The 16,258-nt window shown below is 41.7% G+C and overlaps 1 long non-coding RNA gene across 1 annotated transcript; it reads right to left on the bottom strand.

Moving 5' to 3' along the window:
* Positions 1–5,118: 5,118 nt before the first annotated feature.
* LOC122464979 lies at positions 5,119–14,321 on the bottom strand. The gene is made up of 3 exons (XR_006289456.1): positions 14,227–14,321; positions 8,548–8,719; positions 5,119–5,682 (listed from the first exon to the last, which is right to left on the bottom strand). It is a non-coding gene; the product is annotated as an uncharacterized LOC122464979 (long non-coding RNA).
* Between the last annotated feature and the right edge of the window lie 1,937 nt (positions 14,322–16,258).

Here is a 16,258-nt window from a genome sequence, read left to right as displayed (position 1 = left end):
TGTTTCCCATCCTTTCTTCTACTGGCAGAAACTGGCACCACGTTAAGGACCTCAGAAGCCCATGCAAACCATGTAAAAGAATAAACCTTGAACTAGATTATTCACAAACAGCTCATTGTGAATATTCCCTATCTGAAATGTAAACTACATGCTTTAGTTCGGCTGGTCAGAGTTCAGCTGGTACTGTTTGTGTTCCCTAATTGGATGGCCTTTTAAGAGGCCCAGATTTAGGAAAGCATCCCTGCTTAAGAAGGGCCTTTAAGGGTGTGTTTAACTTCCACTGAAGTCATAGAGACTTAAGCTCCTGTGGCCAGATCCTGTAAACATGTACTTGGATAATTTTGTTCATGCAAGTCATCCCACTAACTTCAGCTCCAAACAACAAATATTTGCATGGATAAAGTTAAACAAATGCATGTCTGAAGCTACCAGGCTCCCACAGAGCAGTTGGAGGCGGTGAGGACATAGGTGAAAGAGGAAGATAAAGGAATTGTAGTAAACAGCTAAAAAAGGAGCGGCGGGGGAGGGGGGGAAGGGATTCACAGTAGAGAAAACCTGCTATCTAAGGTTAGGTGAGGAAGCTGCGGAAGTGCCAAGTTGATGGGATCAAGAACCACACAGGCCAAGGAGCACAACAGTTGGATCATCTAGTTCCAAACATTCATCTTGTGAAAAGGTCTGAGATTGATTTTTTTTAAATTATATTTATATTTTCATGCCAGGAACAGTGAATGAATTAATAGGCTCTTTTAAAAATAAAGCCAACAATGCTTTTTTACACTCTTCTTAAGATTTTCGTAGCCTAAAGACACTTCCTCATGGGCACAACAATGATGTCACTGCATGCAGCAACAGGGAACGACAGATATCACATAGCAGTGAGAAAATGCTATAGAACTGCAAAAATGTAGGATAATTCAGGTTCACAAAGGAAACATATGTTTAGAAAGCATGGCCTGAACAATCAACGTCTGAATGAGTTCATTTAATATCAGATCGAAACCAGTCACACAGCCACTACAAACAATAGAATACAATAAAAAAGCAGAATCTAAAACAGTGGGAGGAAAAGCCAAAGTGTATCAGAAGCCAAAATCCTTAATTTGCAACATTTTTTTAAATTCAGGATACTTCCATTGTTTGCTTTCTCCCATGTTCCTTGCCAGACCATTCTGCCCGAAGCCACAATTTACCCTGAGGTCTAACAGTTTCTAGTTGATCTAGTTTCTAGGAATCAAGTAGGACATTCAAATCTTGTTTTCTTAGTTCAATCCTGACATATTAAAAATTCAGTTGCAGAATGAACATTGCTTTAGCATGCACTCAGTTCAAGCTGTGCTGTTATTATGAGTGTTTGCAAGGCTTGGGCGCTCTTGGTTTGTTTGTTTTTTTCCTTCTTATTTCAATAGCCCAGGTTCTATTACAGCATGCTTTCCAGAGCTCTTGTTTCCCCCTCTGTTTATTTTGCAATGCACATGCCTTGCTCACACGTGTATGATGCAGAAGCAGGGGACAGCGCTGAGAGAGCTTTGGGCAAAAAATCTGCCAGGTGAGTAAGCCTGTCTCTTAGAGAACAAAAGGAAAAGAAAGATGTTCCCCAAGCCTGTGAGTTTAGGCATTACAGAGGCTAATTAAAGTTGCAGGTGCTGTAGAGAAACAAAAAAGGCTTCAAAGGTCTTTTCAGAGGGAGTCTGATTTCATGCTTTTCTCCCCCTCTGCCCTACGTACTCTCACAACATCTCTAACAATTAAGCCAGGGCTCACGCAAACCAATCAGGAGAAAAATAACTCATCTGCAGAACAAGATCACAAAACAAGGAAAATTGTTCAGGGGGTGACATTATGGCTTCAGCTGCTTTCCTGGCTCCTAGGCCACTTTGGAGTACTGCAAAACTTTCTAACAGCTCTTTGCCCAGGTTTCAGATTCTCTCTTCATCATCCCAAACCTGGTGGGCACTTGGCAATGAGCTCATAAGCTTGGACAGAGCCTTACGGTTTAGGGTTCATATCTCTATATTTTTAAAGGTCTGTGGGGAAACAAATTGTTTATTTAGATATGGTTGTGTACCAAAACCCCAGGTCCAAATGTACTTTAGTGATGGTCACATCCCAGCCTGGATCTTCACTTTATGGGTTGGCCGCATCTCTATTTTTAGTTAAGTGAGACATCAGAATTTTATTTTACAGCATAACTGGGATTTTTTTCCCCTAAAGATCTTTTTTATTTGTTTCATTTTCTTCTCATATTCTGCTTCAAATAGGCATATCCTTTCAATCTGAGGAATTTCATAAACCACAAATCAGAACGGCAGTGTGAGTTGAGTAAGTGCAAACAACTTTCCAGGATTCGTAATAAATAGGAGGAAATGGAAAGGGAAATCCTAGCAATAACTTCTCAATGAGAACTGGGAGTAAAACTCCTTCTCTCCACTAGTCCTGCCTACAAGAACAGAAAGTTGAAAGTTGAACAGCATGAGAAAGAGAAGAAGCTGTTTGTTAAAAATGTATCAATATATTTACAGTGCTGAGTGACTCTCAGTTGAAAGATGTGGAAAGCTCAAGAGGGTTTGTAGATCCTTCATGTCTAGTTGGTCACAGGACAGATTCTCTTGAATCATCACCAGAAAAAAAAAAGACTTTGAAGGCATCTTTGGAAGGATAGAGAGAGGCAGTATTTAAAATATAAAAGCAGTCAATAGCAATGGCAAATAAATATTTCTTTAGTTTCATCTGGAAGTGATATAGACTAGACACCAAGAGTAAAACAGAAAACGTGTTCCCTCATCATGGGGCATGTGCTAGTATATCCATTCCTCACAATGGATTTAGCCAGATTCTGACATCAGTGGGTAGCCTAGGACATACTGTGACAACAGTTCCATCAGGACAAAGTGCCTGCAGGCTTTCTTCTCGGCTTCCATGAGCAGAGAAACCCAGAACAAGCAGATACAGACTGAGGGTTGCAAAAAGGAAAAGAGTACTGGCTCAGCAGCACTGTCTCCATTTTCCACTGACTCAATGACTGGTGCCTTAGGAGGAGGGCAAGGAATGGGGCTGAAAATAGAGTTGCTTGCTGAAGTTAAAATGGAACTATACTGATTTACACCAGCTGAGGAGCTGGCCCTATATTTCCAGCACTAAGATTATCTTTTGTGAGTATTAAAGACAAATAAAGAATGAATGAGCAGCCTTTGTTGCACATTAGAAAAGGCAACACCTGGATGAAATATGATCACAGGTACTGTGTTGTAATGCAATATGTCAGTCTCACACGAAATAAAAAGGTGAAAACATTTTTACGGGCTATGTTTTAAAGCATGTGCTACTTTATTTGAGGGGCATATTTAAGACATCAAAATATTAGGATTTTAGTTAGTTGTTTTACTCCCTGTCATTCGCAGCCAAGCTACTGCGGCAACAAGGAAGCTCCCAACTACTCGAGAGTTAGTATTTTGATCTCTTCCTCATTTAACTCCTCCTGGCACAAATCACTCTGTAGTACCGAGCTGTGCAGCCCAACATGGTTCAAGATCAATGTCAGGAAGGACCTGCTCATATCCTAAGCTGTGCGCATGTTAAACATCGTCCCAACCCCTCCCCCCGCCCAGAGGGCAGCAGACTCCACGACTCAGACCATACCTAGCTTCTGGGAGGTAATGTCAAGGAGACATCGTGCATGTGCAATGCTACCCCACAGCCATATGGGTGGTAGATTTCCTCCAGCTGTCAACCCCTTGACTGTATATCCAATTTAAAGGTCCAAACCAGATTTTTGCTGGGAGAGCATACCAAGATCAAGAGTGGGGCAGTCAAAAGCTGTGCTTGGGGTTGAGGGACAGGGAAAGATGACCAATTCAGTAACTCAGTCCTGTCCCACCAAAGCAGTTTTGCAAGAATTATTAGAACACTGAAGCAGCCTTTGCTGCCCTCGCAGATCCTAAGTGGCTCCATAATTTGTATTACAGAACAGTCACCTTTGCAGTCTCCATCTGCACCAGACCACCCATTGTCAGGATTGGTAGAAGTAGCTAACATCCCATTTACTCCTACTTAGCCAAAGGTCATGGCAGGTCTTATCTTGTCCCAGCAGGTATGTTACTCACTTAAGAACAAGATTGTAGGAATTTTATGTCATATTAGCAAAGAACAGAACATGGTACTGAGAGAGTTTAGCAATATGTGCTGCTAATTTTTATGATCTTGAACCTTTGGATTTTCTCAAAAGGCTAATTTCAAACTTCCCTCATAATGATCATTTTAAAAGATAAAGTTAAAAATAGACATGAAAGAATCTGACATTTGTTCACCAATTATTTTTCTCACTAGCAATGACAACATAATCAAATACTCATTATCCAGAACTTTAACATGCAAACACCTCCCACTTAACCTGCCTCAATGAAATGTCATATCTGGAAATACTGCCTCCCTGGCATTTGGAATAAAATTGCCCACTGCAGGTGCAGAGGAGAAAACAGAAGTTATTCTTGAGGCTGGCACACCTCTGTCACCCCTCACTTTATTATTAATTTTTTTAATTTATCAGACAATATAATGTCCATGAAAATGAGAGACTAATACAGCACTTACTTGAATCAGTCATTGCATAGGCTCCTTGTCCCACACACAGCTCTGCCATTAAGCCGCAATCCTTATCTGCAGCGTTCCTGCTATTACAGCTCTGGGCACCTCTGGAGTAGAAACTGTCAAACATGTTGAACCATAGGCCACCATTTGGTGATTTAAAAAACATCAGGGATTAAACTGAGCTAGGCAAAGTGGCCCAGTTGTTAGGGCCTTAATCTGAGACTCAAGAAACATGGGTTCAATTCCTTGTTCTGCCATAGTCTTGCCTAAAGTCACTTAGGGTATTTCTATAAGGGATAAAAGGGCCATGGCTGGGAGTAGTCATCTGACTGCGACTGAAGCTGCAGGACTAAAATCAACTGTATAGGTGCTTGGACTGGAGCCTGATCTTTGGATCCCTCCACTCTCGCAAGGCCCAGAAGCTCCAAGATCAGCCTGACCATCTACACAGCAATTTTTCAGCCTCAGTGCCTGAGCCCAAGGAGCCCGAGTCAGTTTACCTGGGCCAGTCGCAGGTTTTTTATCCCTGTGTAGACATAGCCTGAGGGTGCCTGGGGTGCCAGAGGAGGAAGTTAATATGGAGGGCTGTATGGGGCAAAGTTGTCCTGCCCAGCTACTCATGGACTCCGATTGCATGAGCCACCCAGCCATGGAGTCTTCCAAGCTGCCTCTGGACTGCAGCACAAGGTAGCATGCAGGGGACTCAAATGATGAATGGGTGATGCAGCAGGAGCCACTAATCTTACAGTCATTACTGATACGAGCCAAACAGCTCTTTCTGTTGAGCTCTGTCCTCCTCTCTTAGCTGCCATTCCTGTTCCAGGAACTGTGAAGCAAGTGCCTGCTCCCATGTTGAAACCCTGTCCTCAAGCTGTGGAGCCAGCCTGAGCCTTTCTTCTTGGCTCTCATCATGACTTTCCTCTGGCCGCAAGTCCCTCTGACTTTGGAACTGGACCTGCTTGTGGGGCCTCTCCAGAACTTCAATCATAAGTTCATCATGGAAACGCTTCCTCTTGGAACAGTCCATGATGGTACGTTGGGACAGATTTCTGCTGAAGCGTGGGTCAGCTATGGAGGTAATGCAGGTTGAGGGACCTGGAACAGGACAAGACACAGAGGGTGACTGTCTCAAAAAGCCCACTGCAGGAGCACAGAAAACAATTCTCATGGAATTTCAAGAATATAAAATGATATTTTTCCAAACTGAACTTCAGTATATCATGAGAGGGATGCTTCAGTTCAGAGAAGCTCCTTAGACACAGCCTGCTTAGTCACAGCGAAAGAACTGTGGAGACAACGGCAAGTTAAAAATTCAAAGTTGTTTTTTTGTTTTCTAAAATTTGCAGAGCTACGTGGGTTTGGAGGGAGTGCCATCGATGGGCAGTGCTACGAAAACTTTTTCTATTTTGGAGGACATAACAGTTCTTGTCATGCCCGAATGGCAAAAGGAGATGTTATTCCAAGCTACTAGTGGGAACCTGCAGTGTATGCAATAGGAGAAACTAAGAGACACAGCCTGACTCTGTAGCCTAGTGATTAGGGCACTCCACTGGGATGTGAGAGAACCACATTCTGCCTGACTTGCACCACAGTCTTATTGGTTTCCCACATCCCAGCTGAGTGCACTGACCTCTGGGGTGGCTATTTCTTTGCCTCTCACTTTCACCAGAAATTCCACCCTGGACCTGAGACTAATTCGTGACAAATCTTTTGGTCAAAACCAGTAAGTTTCCACGAAAAAGTTTTGGTTTAGAAAAATCGGCATTTTCCAGCAAAAACCATTGATTTGAAAATTTTCTGACCAGCTCTAGTCAGTTTTTTTTTATCTGAGGAAAAGTATGGATTGTGCCTGCTATATGTGAATGAGTGTTTTACTTTAATCTGTCTTCTGCTCTCATTAAATCAATTATTATTTTTAACAGACAGAGAACTTTGGTGGGGTTTTTTTTTTTTTCACTTTTGGATGCTTCTGTCACATTGAGACTAGTTCTGGCACTCCAGAATGTATACAGCAGGGCCAATGATTCTTCTGCTCTGGATCTTTTAAAGCCATAGACAGAATATCAGTAGCTAAAGCCCCTTTTGCTGGGGAGCCTGAGAAGACTTGTTGCATTTAGAATGTAAGCTTTAGAAAGTGTACAGAATGTACTATGTTAATCAACTATTGTATTGAAGGTCATAATGTAAGCCTAATGCAATAGCCTAGAATGTCATATAGAAATGGACTGAATTAGTTGCTAAATATTCAGTGACTCTGATCTTATCTACCTTATCTATCCTTCAGCACCTGAAATGCACTACATTCAATCAGTACTTTAAACAGCAGCATCACTTTAAAAGCTAAGATAGCAGATATGAAATCACGGCCAGGCTTCTGTGCAAACATGTCAAAATGTAGACTTTTACTTTTTATATTTATTATGTTGACTAAAGAGGCAGAATAGCATACAGAAATGACAAATAAAAAATGAGGTCTTCTGTGGAATTTTTTCCAGCTTAGTCAAACGGCACTCCCTGGTTCTTGCTGGCATCCTACAGAAAATAACAAGTCGGAGTAAACCAGGAGTCTACTTTAGCACTTCATCCTTATGGATCATTTAAAAAGTATGCATGCTTTGCACTTTTTCAGTAATACCCATCATATGAGGAAAAAGGGTAATACTCAAGCCCAGGAAACAATATTTCAGCTCACGTTATTGAAAAAATAAGGAATTTTGCAACTGAGAAAGTGCTCCAACTTAGGAAGTTCCTTAAACTTTTCTGCAGACAACTTCAAGATTGTACAACCTGCAACATGAGCTGAGGCAATCATGAAAAAGAAACAGAGTTCCCAGCTGTGTGAGCTCCAGCTTACCAATAATAAGAATAAAACCTACACATGCTCACACACTTTTGAACAGGAGGGATCTTTATAGGATCCCTTAAAACTCTGTTTCACTGCCCCACTTTTCAGCTTGCAATCCCTTTGACAAGACTGCAAGACTCAGAGATTCAAAGAATGGCATTTGAGCACACACAGGACAATGCAGTGCAGTGGCACCATTTTAAAAGATAAGATAGCAGATATGAAATTATGTTGATTAAAGAGGTGGAATAGCATACAGAAATGATACATAAAAAGTGAGGTCTTCTGTGGAATTTTGTCCAGCTTAGTCAAATGGTGCTCCCTGGGACAATGTGGTGCAGAACTGGGCACAAAGAAACGGAAGCATTTTCATAAGGGAAAGACAAGTGTCTAGAAAAATAGACATAAAAGATTTCTGCTGCCCAACTGTACATCTTATTTAGGACTCTCAGTTCTGGTCATTCCAGTAGTGCTTAATTTGTAATGAAAGAGGTGCCGGGGCTCAAGCAATTTTTTTACTTTCATAACTGACACGGCAAGCCTGGAGGTGCCAGGGCTATGAACTACCAAGCTTAGAGGTGCTGGGGCTGAGCCAATTGAGCCAAAGGGTCTCTACACAAGGCCTTAAATGCTTCTGCATGCCTTACACCATTAAAGTGCTGAAGGCAGTTATCAATGGGTTCTCTTTCATTCTGCAATGCCATTTTCATCTGGATTCCCTTTGATCCAAAGAAAATGTTTATTATTGTTTAAAATGTTTATTATTAGTCTTATTGACAGAAGACAAAATAAGGCTGAATTGTTTTGATCATGCTTTACATGCATAACCCATCACCGATGACTACTGCTCCAGAAACTGAACACCTGGTGTGATCCAATTCCCATTGGGTTCCTTTTCATTGACTTCCACAGGAGCTATATCAGGCACTATAATTTGATTATAATAATGATATAGAGTTACAGATTGTTTCACTTGTGAATGAGAAAATTGCATACCAATTCTGTGACATTTCAAAAGCCTTAAGTGACAATACTAGTATTAAAAGTTCATAAAAATTAAGATGTAACAATATCTGGTGATTGCATTTGCTTGTAAATGTAAGTAGTATACAAACCTGAGCCAAAAATTTCTCACGATCGGGTTCCTACAATCATTTGATAGGCCTCATTGCTAAAGGCACTTGCCTCTCCTTTTGATGTCTGTAAGATTTCTGGAGGTCAGTAGAGTTCTGGAATTCAGGTTTGTTAGTTAACATCCAGTATGTTTCCTCCCCTGGCTGGCTGGCTCTGCACAGAAAAATAAGAGACGCATTCATAACAAGTGTCTATTAATTCCTCCGTGACTAAGCTGAACATTTTTTTAAAGAGGTACTTTGAATCCCACTAGACAACCACAACTATGTAGTAGATCAGACATTGTTAAAATGGTTCTTTTACAAAACTGAAGTCTATGTGACACAAGTGATTTTACATTCTCAAAGTTAATGTGCTTGCCTTTCTTCGATATACTAGACATGAAATAAACTCAATTAAACAGGGAAACTCTTAATTTTACAGACTGTCTTTACAAAAAGTTCATCATTTTCCTGTCTGAGGTATTTTGGGGGGGGTTGTTTTGGTTTTTTTCCTGAGAACTGTGGTGGAAAATATAACTAGTCTATGGGTGTATACAGAATGTTTAACTACAGTTAATAAAACTAAACTGAATGAAACGTCCTAATACAGGATGCCAAGCCATATTCTAAACATGGAACAAATGGGGTTTAAAGGACTTTTTGTTATGTTACAGCATTATGTGCCAACAATACTTACAGGGTTATAGGTAAATCTCTAATTTATTATGCAGTTTTCCCTTGGCTATTTTTAAGTCTACCACACTTCATAGTGAGAAGCTAATTTACTATGTTTGTGAGAACAACGTTAATGCATTATCAGTGTGGTTCCAATCCTGTAACTCCAGAGATCTCAGTGATAAATTTTAAAAAAAGAACATGTACTTAGGGGGTCAGATGGCTCAGGGTATTGGTAATGGAATACAGAAAATGTCATCTCTAGGTAACCAGTCTGAATCTAGCACATGTCAGTGCCATTATTCCCTGAGGTCTATCTGGTAATCTCTTTTAATTTAATTTGTGTGCCCAGTCCACTGTATGGGAAGACTTTCAGATACCCTGGTGACAGGGCCATATAAGAAACAAGATACGCTAGCAAGAAGTGGGGGAAAGGCACGTATCTCTCAAAAGCCACAGTCATAACTTCAACTTTGTTGTATTCTCCTCAGGTAAAAATAAGAACTGGATAGAAAATCAACTATGCGTTTATCCTCACATGTGGATCCTCACTAATAGAATTGGGACACATTGACCAGACAGTGAGGGAAAGTTTGGTCTTGTACCCATTTCTCTGTTTTCAATTTGGCTTTTTTAAGTGATGCGAAATTCATTTATTAATAGTTGCTACAGTGTCCTGAAATTATGGGTATTTGGGAAGTTTTTCATTATCATTTTCTATTTATATGTATATTTTCAGATCACATGCAGATTTATAGTTCATGAAAGCAAAGAACTTCATTTTTGTATACACCCACTGCTACTGTTCTTGATCCTGCAGAGTAGGAAATTAGTGAATAATTAAATAAGCTAAACAATGATTGGCCTCAAGGCACCAATCAGTTTTTAGGAAAAGAGGAGGCTTCATATTCTACTGAATCACCTAACCTATTTTCTTTGAGTGAGCTTTATTTACAACACCCAGACACACCAGATTAGAAAGCATACCATCCATTGTTTTCCTGGCATGCCACAAGGCATGCCACTTTGGATGGCATGCTGCACCTGCATCCATAGCAAGCATAAAGAAGACATTGGAAAATCCAACCACAAGCTAGAATTTGGAGGACCACTCAGGTGATAAAATATTTCCACATTTATTACAGTTAAGGCCTGACAGGCTGCATAACACTTTCAGGGGCTTTAAATGTTATTGTGTTTAAAAAACTAAGATTCAAGGAAGTCAGTGGAGAAATTCACTAGCCAGGGGAGGTAAATAAGCTTCCAGTTATAAGTCAGTTCAAGTCCCTTTCCTCAGGATTCATTTTGTTAACCCAAAAGAAGAGGAAAAATAACTCAAAAACACTTGGCAACAACCTTCAGAGGCCTTTCCAGCTTTCTGCAAGTGCAGGATTTGGGTAAGGTGGAAAACAAACACACCCTTCCCCTTAGGCAGCCATTCCTGGATCTGTCCTAGGCCTCCAGCAGGCCCCTCCTGGAGGGATCTTCCCTCAAGTCTTACCTCTTCTACCCCAGAATGAGTCAGGAGAATTCATTTATATAGTCTCCAGTAGGCAGTCATGTGATCTTAATCATTTGAACCCTGCCAGTCATGTGAGCTGTACAGAGACTACAACTTCCAGCAACCCCTGGATTTAAAGGGACTATGTCCAATAATGGACAACCTAGCTGCTGCTGTGCTCTCATCTCAGCTCCTGTTACAAATATTATGTCTGCATATATGGGATTGCTAATATACTTTTAATCGAATTACAGTGTTTGCATTAACAAGTCCAGTTTTATCCACAATTAGCTAATTAAGGAATCAATATCGACAGCCAGGAGATAACTGCTGTCAGTTAGATACCACTGTGGGGGGTAAATCTTGACTTTCTTTTTTTAATGGTATCCACTATTAATGGCTACTGAACAAGGGCCAAGGCAATAGCCTCTTCCTTCCTTGTGTGCCCTGTCCAAGAGCTAGTCAAAATCATACTTGGAGGACAGCACGATTGCTCCTCCTTGGGCTCCCAGAAGCACACGTAACCCTAAAGCAGGCCAATCAGAGTGGGGTAGGTGCACAAGGGAAGGCAGGCTACACTATCCTAAAGGTTTTGATTGTCCTTTCACAATGGTTATCATCATTGACTCTACTGAATTTACCCCTGATTTACAGTGGAAGTCAGAACTGCACGTCAGATTTCAGGTCTTACAAAATTCCAGTGCAACGATTTCCTGTAAACTGCTAAATTTTAAAGACACACCAGCTAAACCTGGTTTGGGTAATCCCTGCCTTATGAAACTTTATCTTAGGAAAATGTCATTATCTAGAAAAAAGAGCACAGAAAGGAAGATTCTGTTTCTGTTTTGTGCTGGGGCAATTTTTACTCAGAAACAGAAACAAACTTCCAAACTGCCCCTCAAATTGAAATACTTTAAGTATACCATGAGACAGTGAGGTTTTGAATGCTGGCTCTAGCTTCAAAAGTGATCCAAATTTTTAATACATGCCTTTCATCCTGAGCTTTGGACCCTGTGTGTGTGGCATATTATCTGATGTTCTGTGACAGCCAGTGCAAAGGACTCTGGTGTACATCAAATCCCTAAAGGCATGGGCTTCTAAAGCTCAGCAGATAACCATAATTCCCACTGCAACTAGTTTGGAGAGAGGAGCAAAACAAATGAGAAAAAGTGCTCAAGAGGAGGAATTGCTAGACTACAGAGGTTGCTAATCCTTCCCTTCCTCTCTCAGCTTTATGGGAGTACTAAAATATTTACTGTGTTGACCAAGATTAAGATCACCAACTCCTTTCACTTAGACCAAGAAATATTTAACATGGGTGGTCTGCTTCAAAAGGTTAAATAAGAGAAGGGGTGATTGCCTCAGGAGACCAGTAATGGAACATACAACTTCTCATATTTAGTACATTTGTGCGCATCTGACTCAGACGGCCAGGGACTGAAAGGCACTACTATTTGGTAGCTATTTGATGACCTATGTAGAATGATTTGGTGATCTCAGTCTGGCTCCCAGGGGACAGTCATCCACACCACAAAAACCATAAACACAATTAGCATTTCCTGACATCTTTTTTGACAATCCAGAAGCCAGCCAAAGGCCTGAATGAGCATTCCAACTGGTAGTCCCTCTGGGTCCTTTTCATGTGTTTGAGCAGGGTGGATCAAACCATCAGTGCTCATTCAAGACAGTAAAAAGAAAAGGAGTACTTGTGGCACCTTAGAGACTAACAAATTTATCTCTAAGGTGCCACAAGTACTCCTTTTCTTTTTGTGAATACAGACTAACATGGCTGCTACTCTGAAACCTGTCATTATTCAAGACAGTGTTACTGTAGGACAGGAGAGGGGTACTTCGGTGGGATGGTGAAAAGTGTGTTGTTAGAACCTATATTGTGTAGGCAGATTGAGCAGCTCTATCTCCAGCAAGATCCAGCTGGTATCTTTCACAGACAGTAAAAAAATAACTTGGAAAAAGGACAAAAACTTCAATTTTCTAGGCATTTCCATTTTGAAATCAGTTGGACACTTGGTCAGGAGTTTCTAACCATTTGATTATTGAGCTTAATCGTTACACATCTGTCTGAGGGATTCTTATATTTTGGGCTTGATTCTCTTCTCAATTCCACTGTGTGATGGGGCAGAGTGGCCCCGCACTGGTACCGCAGGGGTTAACCCTTCCTTCCTGGCAGAGGAAGCCCCGCCCCGAAACCCTGCTGGGCACGCTGCAACGGGAGACTAGGTACAAAAGCCTGCAAAGGTGCTCCGTCTGGGCTGACCCCTGGAGGAGGAGGCACACTGTCAGCTCCTGAGGCGGGACAGCCAACACTCCAGGATCCAGGGGCCCGCCAAGCCGGGATGCACCCAGCCTCCCAGATGGAGGTCGCAACAGGAGGGGATGGATCGGAGGACCCCCCCATCTCCGGAGTGGAGAACATGACGTTGAGGGTAGGAAGTCAGCCACAGGATCTTTCGAGACAAGCAGCGTTAAAGCTGCACTGACACTCGGTGTGTTGCAGGTGGATCCCCACCGAGCTAAGCACAAGGGGGAACCCTGCCAGTAGGCGAGCCCTGGGTTGGGACCAGATGGAGAGGGCAGGCTCAGGTCCCCCTACCACTCTGACCATTGGGATACACTTCCCCGCCTGAGAGGAGGAAGGCTATGGACTCTGGCCATTGGGCCACACTGCCCTGATATGTGGGGCGAGTTATACGGACTGTGGCCATTGGGCCACACTGCCCTGATACTCGGGGCGAGCTATATGGTCTTTGGCTGTTGGGCCACGCTGCCCTGATACTTGGGGTGTGACACATGGACTCAGACTGTTAGGTCCCGCTACCCTGACCAAGGGGCGAGCACGGGGAAACCGGCCACTCTTAAGTTCCCACGCCCATCCCTTTAAGGGCCACACTGGAATGCCCTTAAAGGGATGGGCGTGGGAACTTAAGAGTGGCGAAGCCCCGACACCCCATCCACCCCTGCCACAAAGGGGGGCTGCAGTGCCGGCCCGTCACACACTGGTTTACACCAGAGTAACTCTAAGGGCTTCGGTAACATGCGCTGGTCCTTAAGTCAGGCAAATGTTCCATTAACTTTAGTGGGAGATTTGATTGCGTAAAGATGTCAGGATCTGTCCCTCAGAGTGCAGAGCAGGAGGCTATTTTAATTAAATCATGTATTCTAAGCTAAGATGCAAAAAGTTGTGGATGCATGTACAAAAAAATTAAGGTGTAAAACCTACAAATTAGGACCAGTGTCTAAAATATTAAATCCTCCCAAGACCACCAAATGAAAGCACTTCCAGCCAACCCCTAAACCCTACTTTCCTCTGTCAGGCCCTTTTACATGCTCATGTGGTCTGAATCTGACCCTACATCTGAATCTATCAAAAAACCTACTGAATATGTACGCTATCAAATCAATATTTAAGACATGTCAATGGACTGACTCATAGCTATGCATCTTAGAAATTATAGCAAGCAATAAAAAGAGCCAGTGGCACTTACAAATCTCTTTGGGAATTTAAAAGACAAGAAGTCACATGAAAGGCACAGCAGGCTAATTCCATAGCCATGCACTACTGGACCCTTGACCACAACCTACAAAAGAATTAAATACATTATATTAGTCTCAGTACAGTGCTTAATGAAGCTCTGTTTATATCACAAACACCCCCGCCCCCCCCCCCCAAAAAAAGATCAGCATTATTACCAGCCCCTGCTCACAGAGGTCCAATATTGGGATAGCAAGTCACAGGTCAGGAATCAGCTGGACTGCCAGATCAGGATAAGGAAAGTGCCTATCATCTATCTGACAGACATCTGGCTCATATCTGTGGTGGAAATCTATGATAGTGTCCCTGTCAGAGTGAAATCGAACCTAGAGCTCTGAGGTGATAAGAATAACTCCCTCTGAAGTAAATAGGAATTCAGAGCTTTCAACACTTCAATGGAAGAACTCAGCACTTGGCGAAATCAAGCCACTAGTTATTTACAGGAGAAACTAACATTAACCTGAGTAGCATAAATGGGAAAAGATATGTAGATATATAGAGATGTATAGTTGAACATTTTGCCCCTTCTATCCTTATTTTTTCCCACAGGTTGGCTTTCCTTCTTTCCTAAAGCCCCTTTAACTCTGGTATAGTCCTTTTATTTTGTACATCTCTTCACAGACTCCTGCTTTCATAAACACTGAAATGTAACATAGTCAAGCAGATTGAAAGAGACTGAAGTTCATCCTCTTTCTATTTTACCATATGACCCCTGCCCTTTTCAAATAAAGCCATCTAAAAAGTGAACATGAATGCAAGTCTCCGAGAGAAAGCGGTCAACTGCTGACTGCTTTCATAATCATGCTATGTTATTTTTTCTCTCACTGTTATTATTTTTCCTCCAAATGTTAATTAAAAGTGGATATACGTGTGTAATCCAATATGAACTACTCACTACTTCCTTGAACCTTACATGAAACAGGACAGCAGACAGTTTAGGGAAAAGGATACTCAGATTAATTAGTACAGCAATTGCTTTTACCTTCACATCGGAGGTTTTTATTATAAATGGCCTGCCTGTCAGTTAGTCAGGAAATACTTTTATTTCCTTCCATCCTAATAGATTTGGTACAAATTGTTCACAAGTGGCTTGTTGGGAATTAAATTTATCATGTTTTAACATGTTTATACAAACCCGTGGAAGAAAAGAATAAAACTTTACTAGTCTACCATGTGAAAGAAATATAACTTATTCACCCCATTATCAAAATAAAGCAAGTTACTTTCCTTTAAGTAGACTATGAAGCTGAATAGAAAGCCAGTTTTCAAAAAGTACAATAGTAATTTAGTCTCTCTGAAAGTGGCTGTACTCTGCACCAGAGGCTAAATAAGACGAGCCCATTTCAGCCCAGAGTAAGGAGGTGCAAATCCAATGGGAAGCCTCTGGGTCAAATTCGGTTGTGGTATAAATGGTGGTGTGAGTTGCACATCGGGTATGATTTATATATTATTATTTGTATTGTGGTTCTTCTGCCTAAAGTCCCCATGTAGGGAGTAAGGCCCTATTGTACTTGGTATGGTACAAATAACACAAAGATAGTCCCTGCCCCAGAGATCTCAAAATATGTGATCTAGACCCTTTCCAATTGGTGTATAAACATACAGCCAACATGGGAAGTCATGGGAAGGGCAGGTGCATTCACATTAGTTAGTGATCTCAGTAATGACAGGTGGTCATCAGCCTTCCTAATACCAGAGAGTAGTGATTTGTAGGCATCATGGCAACGGTTAGTTTTAAGGAGGGATTTAAAAGAGGAGACGATGATGGCTATGCAAACTTTGATGGAGAGTTCTTCCCAGGTGTAAATGCCAAAATAGTGCAGATTGGAATGTAGTGGATAGGTTTCTCGGTGGTGCACATTGACACACCTTCACTGACTTCAGCAAATCTGAACAAGTTGGGGTGCAAAATGAGCATAACTTACATGCCAATGGGGAAGAATGAGAGGTATGAAACAGGAAAAGCAGTTAACTTGAAGGTGGAA

This window comes from Chelonia mydas, chromosome 3 (assembly GCF_015237465.2).
Source record: "Chelonia mydas isolate rCheMyd1 chromosome 3, rCheMyd1.pri.v2, whole genome shotgun sequence".
In the NCBI taxonomy this organism is placed as follows: domain Eukaryota; kingdom Metazoa; phylum Chordata; order Testudines; family Cheloniidae; genus Chelonia; species Chelonia mydas.
Note: the sequence above shows the minus strand (reverse complement) of the source record. Positions and strands in the feature narration are given on the sequence as shown.